The sequence below is a fragment of the Bos javanicus genome, chromosome 1 (assembly GCF_032452875.1).
Source record: "Bos javanicus breed banteng chromosome 1, ARS-OSU_banteng_1.0, whole genome shotgun sequence".
Lineage (NCBI taxonomy): Eukaryota > Metazoa > Chordata > Mammalia > Artiodactyla > Bovidae > Bos > Bos javanicus.
Window position 1 is genome coordinate 85,361,684 of NC_083868.1, and position 7,920 is coordinate 85,369,603.

The following is a 7,920-nucleotide window of genomic DNA, read 5'->3' on the forward strand; positions in this document are numbered from 1 at the left end:
GTCACCCGGGAGAAGGCCCTCACTCAACCATGGTGGCACCCTGATCTTGGACTTCCAGCCTCCAAAACTATGAGAAATGAATGTCCGTTGTTACAAGTGACCCAGTCTGTGGATTTTGTTATAGGAGCCCAGATGGTTTGACAGGCATTTCACTGAAAAAGCACAATGATGAGGAATTCTTTGGTGGTCCAATGGTTAGGACTCAGCCCTTTCACTGCCAGGGCCTGGGTTCAGGCCCTGGTCAGGGAACTAAAATCCAGCAAGCCATATGGTGTGGCCAAAATAACAAAAAACAAACCCACAAAGATGTATTAAAACAGAGGTATAAATAAAACATTGTGGGAGCACAAAGATGAGAATAACTAATCCTGGCCAGTTTGGAAATATTGAAGGGGAAAGAGGAAAAGGTTCTGCGGAGGAAAGGACATTTGAACTAGGCTTTCAAAAAGGAAGAAGAGTTCAGCAGGTAGAGGATTGGAGCCTTCCCCAGAGGAAGCAACATAGCAATGAAAGTTCTGGTTTATATATACAACAGAATATTACTCATTCATAAAAAGGAATGAAGCATGGAGTGTTTTTTAATTTATCAGCATTTTATCATTATTCTATTATGGATCTATATTGCTCTTGAGAAAATTATTTGTTTTAATGAAAAAACAAATGTGCATTGATTTCTTAAGAAGGCACTATAAACATATCCATCAAGATTTTTTTTAATTAAAATTTTAGCCCAATAATTTTTCTCCCAAGAGTCAGTGTTACAGACAGAGGAACCAGGATTAAAACATGTTGAATGATCACCCACTATGTGCCAGGTACCCAGGCATGGGACCCCAGTCATACACAAGGCCAGGCCTTGGGAAACTCAAAATTAGAGGTCCTTCATCTCCATCAGGATCACCTAGAGGGCCTTTTTAAAATTTCTTAGAAGCTACCTCCCTCCACTTAAACCTACTGCTCAGGGTCCCCAGGGTGGAAGACAGAAATCTTTGGCTTAAAAACTGCATGGATGACTGATATTATCAGCCTGGAACTAGCCTCAGGGCACTATTAGTGAGGTGGTTCATTGCCATGTCCTTTGAATTCTGAAAAACTGCAAGCTAACTATAAAGAAAGCTGAGCGCAGAAGAATTGATGCTTCTGAACTGTGGTATTGGAGAAGACTCTTGGACTTCCCTTGGAGAGTCCCTTTGAGTGCAAGGAGATCCAACCAGTCCATCCTAAAGGAGATTAGTCCTGGGTGTTCATTGGAAGGACTTATGTTGAAGCTGAAACTCCAATACTTTGGCCACCTGATGCGAAGAGCTGACTCATTTGAAAGGACTCTGATGCTGGGAAAGATTGAGGGCAGGAGGAGAAGGGGACGACAGAGGATGAGATGGTTGGATGGCATCACCGACTCAATGGACATGGGTTTGGGTGGACTCCGGGAGTTGGTGATGGACAGGGAGGCCTGGCGTGCTGCAATCCATGGGGTCGCAAAGAGTCGGACACAACTGAGTGACTGAACTGAACTGAAGGGCTATGGAAGTTCATATAATTAAATGGGACTTGAAAAAAAACAGGTTAGCAAATTTTATATTTAGTATGATCACAGTTTTATTACATAAAACAAACATGGAGAGAAAAAATAAATGACTAGAAGAAAACTGGTGAAAACAGGAATACCAATATCAACTATCTTATAAAATCTATTAATATTTTCTATTTTTAACTTCCCTGAATTTTTCCAAATTCTCTATAAATGAACACACATTGCTTTAATAGAAAAATAAATTACCTTTTGAAACAACAAACAAGGAATTATTATCCCTTCCCAGTGGCAAAACTCACAGGAAAGCAGGATACTATGGCAGCAAAAACACTGGCCTCTTTCTCCAGTGTAGGCCTTACGTGTTTGCAAGTCCTTGGTTTACAGGAGGCAGAACTTTATGAAATAGGTTTCATGATCCTCATTGTGTAGATGGAGAGGAAGCCTTAGAAAAATCCATTCACCTGTTATTCAAAAGATGCTTACAGCACCCATGAGTCAGTCAGTCATAGAGAGACCAGGTTTCTGCTCTCCCAGTCAGGATCCCACAGACTGGTCATTCAAGAGGCAGATTTGCTCAAAGCTGGAGAGTGGCAGAGCCAGGATGTGTACCCAGGTCCTTCGGCTTTCAGGACTCAGATTCTTTTCAACAGAGCCCTGGGGTTCCTAAGCATGGATTCAAGATACATTAGACTATTTTAGGGCCCCCAAAACAGGCATGGAAGGTGTATGGCTGCACAGTTCAGGCTTTCTTATCTTTAATTCATCCTTTGCAATTACCACCCACATCGTTGCACCCAGGGTTTCCATCTTTCATCAGAGGTGGGGAGAGTGAATGAATAAAAGTGAAAGAATTTTTCTATACATCCATTTTCATCATGTGACTCTAATACTCAAAATTTGTTCAAGGGTTGCCCATTGCCTACAGGCACGGTCATTCAAGGTCCTCCCCTGACTGTCCCTATACTCCTTCCCCCCATCCCAACCGTGAGTCCCCCTCCCATCCAGTATGTCCCTGCATCAGTCCACTTACTAAGCTACACCTCTTTATCAGCTCCATGGCTTTGGACAGCTTACTTAATATCATTAAATTCCATTTCCCCATTACAAAATGCTTTTTTAATTAATTTGTTTTTAATTGGAGGATAATTGCTTTATAATATACTGTTGGTTCCTGCCATACATCAATATGAATCAGCCATATGTATATGTATGTCTCCTCCCTCTTGAACCTCCCTCCCACCTCCCACCCCATCCCACCCCTCTAGGAATTGTATCTCATCAGGATTTTTTAAATATTTATTTGGCTGTGTCGGGTCTGAGTTGTTGTACGCAGGATCTTTGTTGTATCGCATGGGATCCTTTCCATGAAGCACACAGACTCTCTAGTTATAGTCTCTGGACTCAGTAGTTGCTACTCCCAGGCTTAGTAGCTCCTTAGGCTCCATGACATATGGGATCTTAGTTCCCTGACCAGGAATGGAACCCCATCCCCTGCAAATTGAATTATTTTCTTTTTTAAGAAAGAGATTTATTTATAGATTTATTTATTTATCTGGTATTTATACTAGAGCTTAGGATCCGGCTGCACAATTTCTCTTTTCGCAAAGAAATTTCAGAAAAATCTGTCTCATTTTGAGTTTCTTCATATCCACAGAGTGCAGGATGAGTTCTTAACCACTGGACCACCAGGGAAGTCCCTATCTCATCAGACTTTATTAAGAATTAAATAAAATGTTTCCTACGGAGCACTTTGCAAGGTCCCAGCCCAGAGTAAATGATCTATAATATTAATTTATTGCTATTATTATGGTTGTGACTGTTGTTTGTCTTTTGTTTTTTGCTTTTCCCTTCCCATATCTTTATTTATACCTTTTCCTTCCTCTTCTTCATAGCCCAAACCTAAATCATTTAATTCCCAGGTCCTACCTGAAAGCCCTTACAGGTAATCCTAGCCCATAGGAAACACTCCCTCCTCTGAATCCCTTTTGTACTGACAGCAATGTTGTAGTGAGAGTTGCAGGACAACCTAGTGACTAAAATCCTCAGGCTCAGGTGTCAAAGAACCTGAATTCAAGTCCCTGCTCTACTGCTCACCAGTTGCAAGCAAGTTTCATCACCCAGAGTTGGTGTCCTGTCACTTTGGGCTGACCTGGAGAGAAGCCAGCAGACATGCCTGCCACCCTCACCCTAAAGTCTGCTGGGCATTGTGGCAGGGCTGTCAGAGTCCTGTCCCCCAGCCCTGAGATGCAGCATTAGGCATTTTCAAGATGGGGCTGCCTAGGGTTTATCAGGGATACTTTAGAGGCTGGAAATCCCCAGGCAAAAACAATCACAGGTCCTTTGAAATCACGTCACCAAAAGTCAATCACAAACTTGTACTGCAATTGTAGCGCAAAGTCCTAAACTGAAAATTACTGTGTTATAATGAAGTAGCCTCCATCAGCTTTATGGCAAAGGCCCATGTCCTTTAATTACTTTAGAGAACACTTTGGTGACAAAGAAAGCAAGATTAGTTAAAAGTTTTGTCTGAAAAGGCCTAGGTTCCAAATGGGATTTACTCTATCTCTTACTAAGACTTGCCTAAAGTTTATGTCTTGCTAAAGCCTCATGCACACAGTAGGTATACAATCTCTGTGCACGTGCTCAGTCGTGTCCAATCTCTGCAACCCCATGGACTGTAGCCCGCCAGGCTCCTCTGTCCATGGAATCTTCCAGGCAAGAACACTGGAGTGGGTTGCCATTTCCAATTCCAGGGGATCTTCCCAACCCAGGAATGAAGCATACATCTCTTGCACCCCCTGCATTGACAGGCAGATTCTTTACCACTGCACCACTTGGGAAGCCTATGATAAACAACATATGCTAGAAATTTATTTAAGCATTAAAAGTCATTTAGCATTAATTAATTAATTTGAAAAGGATAGCAAAATTGGCATCTTTGACTGAATAGAAATTTCAGCTAGAAATACATTCCCCTTTTTGAAGTTTAACTGTGATAGGAAAAAAAAAGAGACAACCTCAATGTCCATCAATGGAGGAATGAGTAGGTGAGCTGGTATAACCCCACACTAAGAAATACTATGCAGACTCGAATATGCACTAACTTGGAACAATCTCCAAGAAACATTTTAAAATTAAAAAAAAAAAGTTTCAAAAAGAGGTATTTCTATTTATATTTATTTTTTAAAATCTCCAAAGAATTTACATTTGTATGTAAATCTGAAAGGAAATTCAAAAAATATGGGGAAAACTTCTGACAGTCAGTCGCCACTTACTTTTTAGGGAGGGGAAGACAGAGTGCATGATTGCGTGTAAAATGAAAGAGCTCAGAGGGGTGGGAATGAAAGTATTCATTTAACCTTTCACAATAATATAATAGTTGTATATTATCTATATAATAAAAAATATACTGTCAAAGGGGAATAAACAATTTAAATTTTGTTAGAAGTAATTTTAGACATAATTCAGGCAAAAACATATTTGCCAAAGTATGACCAACAGAGTAAAGAAATTATTTCAGATTCATTATTTTCCTCTGTGTGTATGTGTGTGTGTGTTTTAAAAGCTGATTTCCTTTAGGTCATTCTGTTTACACTGCCACTTCACTCTGCCTTATCTGAGAATAAATTCCATGGCTAATGTGTTTTTAAAAATTAGAAAGTTTCCTTACTTAAAAGCCACCAATCACCAGGATTGACGCTAGCAAGTATACTGAGCAAAATCTGATTTAGGTGGAATGGCAGGTCCAGGAAATGAAAATTTTGCATCACACGGCGTTTCAGAACATGACAGTAGTCACTTAACAACAGAGGTCCCTTTATCTTTCCTCAGGAGAGCATTTTAGGGTGGAAGTTGTCTAATTGTTCCAGGACATCCAGGTGAAGCCAGGCTCCATTCACCTGAGCCACCCCTTTCATTGTTCCCTTGAAGGCTTACCTGCCAGCACCCTGGTGGTTCTACCTGCAGTGGCTTAGAGGGCCGGCCCTGGGGGCTGTTTCTCATAGTCTGCGTGCTGCATCTTGCCCTGAGACCCTGAGGAGGCTTTGTGGTATCACAACTTTCAGACAGACAAGCTGCTAAAGTAAACAGCAGGGGAGAACAGGCCAGGCCACACACCTAAAAGACACCTACATTTCAAACATTAGCACATGTCAAGATGGTTTAAGATCGATTAAGATAGTCTCAATGCCATCAGAAGCCTCACTCGCCATCCCCTGAATGAGTTTCTCTTTCTTTTCCCCACTTCCTCAAAACACGGGTAACCAGAGAGCAATTGTCTGAGAAATCCCAGAAATCCAGAGGCAATGGCAAAGTGTCCCAACTAGAATGCTGCAGGACAGCAAGGAGAAAACGTGCCACCAAACATAAAGCAATCAACTGCCTCACAGAATATCTAACATAGTCATAAAGATGGGGAAATGTGTTTTAGATAGCAAAAGATAGTAACATTATCAAAAGGAGATTTGAGCAGTTTTTTTGTACAGGCTAGTTTTAGAACGTGTTTTCATCTGTCAGATAAATTTTAAACATCAAAATATGATTTTGTTTGAGTCCAAAATTCAGGAAGAGGTTGGTTTTATACATGATGGTGGTATATGGCTCTGACTTCAATGGAAGGGAAGGTTGGCAATTATCCAGACAAATCAGATTTTTAAATCTGAAGAAGGGGGACTTCCCTGGTGGTCCAGTGGCTAAGACTCTGCACTTCTAATGCAGGGGGCCCAGGTTCAATCACTGGTCAGGGAACGAGATTCCACATGCTGCAACTGAGAGTTCACAGGCAAGTGATTTAAGATCTTGCATGCCACAACTAAGACCCAGTGCAGTCAGATATTTAAGTAAACATTTTTTAAAAAATAAAGTCAGTTTTTCTCACCCCTCAGGTGAAACAGGATCGCTAGATTAGACTGGAGTTGGGAACAGGCATATCTCAAAGAGATTGTAGGTTTTGTTTCAGACTACTACAGTAGAAAGAATATTCTAATTAAAAAGTCACATAAAAAAAGTTAGTTTAAAAAAATTTTGAGTAAGGTGTTATTAACAGATTTCTACTAACTTTAGATCTGTTTTTTACCAGTGTCTTTGATTCCATTTTGCTGTGAATGATTATTTGCTCAGTTGTATACTGTGAGAGTCCCTTGGACTGCAAGGAGATCCAACCAGTCCATTCTAAAGGAGATCAGTCCTGGGTGTTCTTTGGAAAGAATGATGCTAAAGCTGAAACTCCAGTACGTTGGCCACCTCATGCGAAGAGTTGACTCATTGGAAAAGACTCTGATGCTGGGAGGGATTGGGGGCAGGAGGAGAAGGGGACGACGGAGGATGAGATGGCTGGATGGCATCACCGACTCAATGGACTTGAGTTTGAGTGAACTCTGGGAGTTGGTGATGGACAGAGAGGTCTGGCGTGCTGCGATTCATGGTGTCTCAAAGAGTCGGACATGGTTGAGCGACTGAACTGAACTGAACTGAACTGATACTGTGGAAATACATAGGAACACAGATTAGAGTGAGTATATTTTGCTTTTCCTTTCTTTGAGATCTTTTTAGGGCCAAAATAAGTCAGATTGGGGAACAACTGACATGTAGCTCCTTCTGCCTGCCCCTTACCTCCATATAGAGGTCTCCAGACAGCACTTCTTGACTAAATTTGGGGCTGTCTCTCTCAGCATTCATTCTTCCTATGAGAAATGCTAAGAGAACACTCTAGTCTTTCCCTGTAACAATTCTTACACTAAACCTCACTTTCAAGTGTAAGATCTCCAATGAAACTCTAGGCATGGTTATGAGAACACTGGGTGATCAGATTTCCATTCTGGTCTGTTTCTGGCTTGATTTGATTAAAGTCCACTCAGACTCTGCATCCAGAGTCTTACTTTCACATTCTTCCACCGCCATTTAATCCTTAATTTCCTCTTCTGCTGGAATGCTTCATGCTGAATGATTGGATTAAACTCACAGCACTTCAGGATGTACCTCAATCAGCTTGGTGGTCCAAGACTCCTTTAATTGATAAGTGGTTTTTCCATATTTATCTATGTTAAATGTTGCCTCCTTCTTATTTTCCTTAGTTAATACAAGCTATTTGCAAAGAAGACAGAATTTTGTAGAAGAAGGAATGTCTCTTTTTCAGGGAAGGAGATGCTGGGAAAATACCCCTTACACTAACATTTTTTTCCCCAAAACAAGCATTGAATCTATTCTTTGTCCCCAGCTTTCATGAACTTTTTGTCTTTTCTCTCCTTTAGATCTGTGTATATTCTCAACACCTGTCTCTCTGGGAAGCACATATCCCATTTCTTCAGCTCACCAGAAGTAGACATATATATTATTTCCCTGAGGGTTAAAGAAAGCTATCAAAACTTGGCAACATATAAAGTAAATAC

At 40.8% G+C, this 7,920-nt stretch overlaps 1 non-coding gene across 1 annotated transcript; it reads left to right on the plus strand.

Moving 5' to 3' along the window:
- Positions 1-6,207: 6,207 nt before the first annotated feature.
- TRNAR-UCU (transfer RNA arginine (anticodon UCU)) lies at positions 6,208-6,280 on the plus strand. The gene has a single exon. It is a non-coding gene; the product is annotated as a tRNA-Arg (tRNA).
- The last annotated feature ends 1,640 nt before the right edge of the window (positions 6,281-7,920 follow it).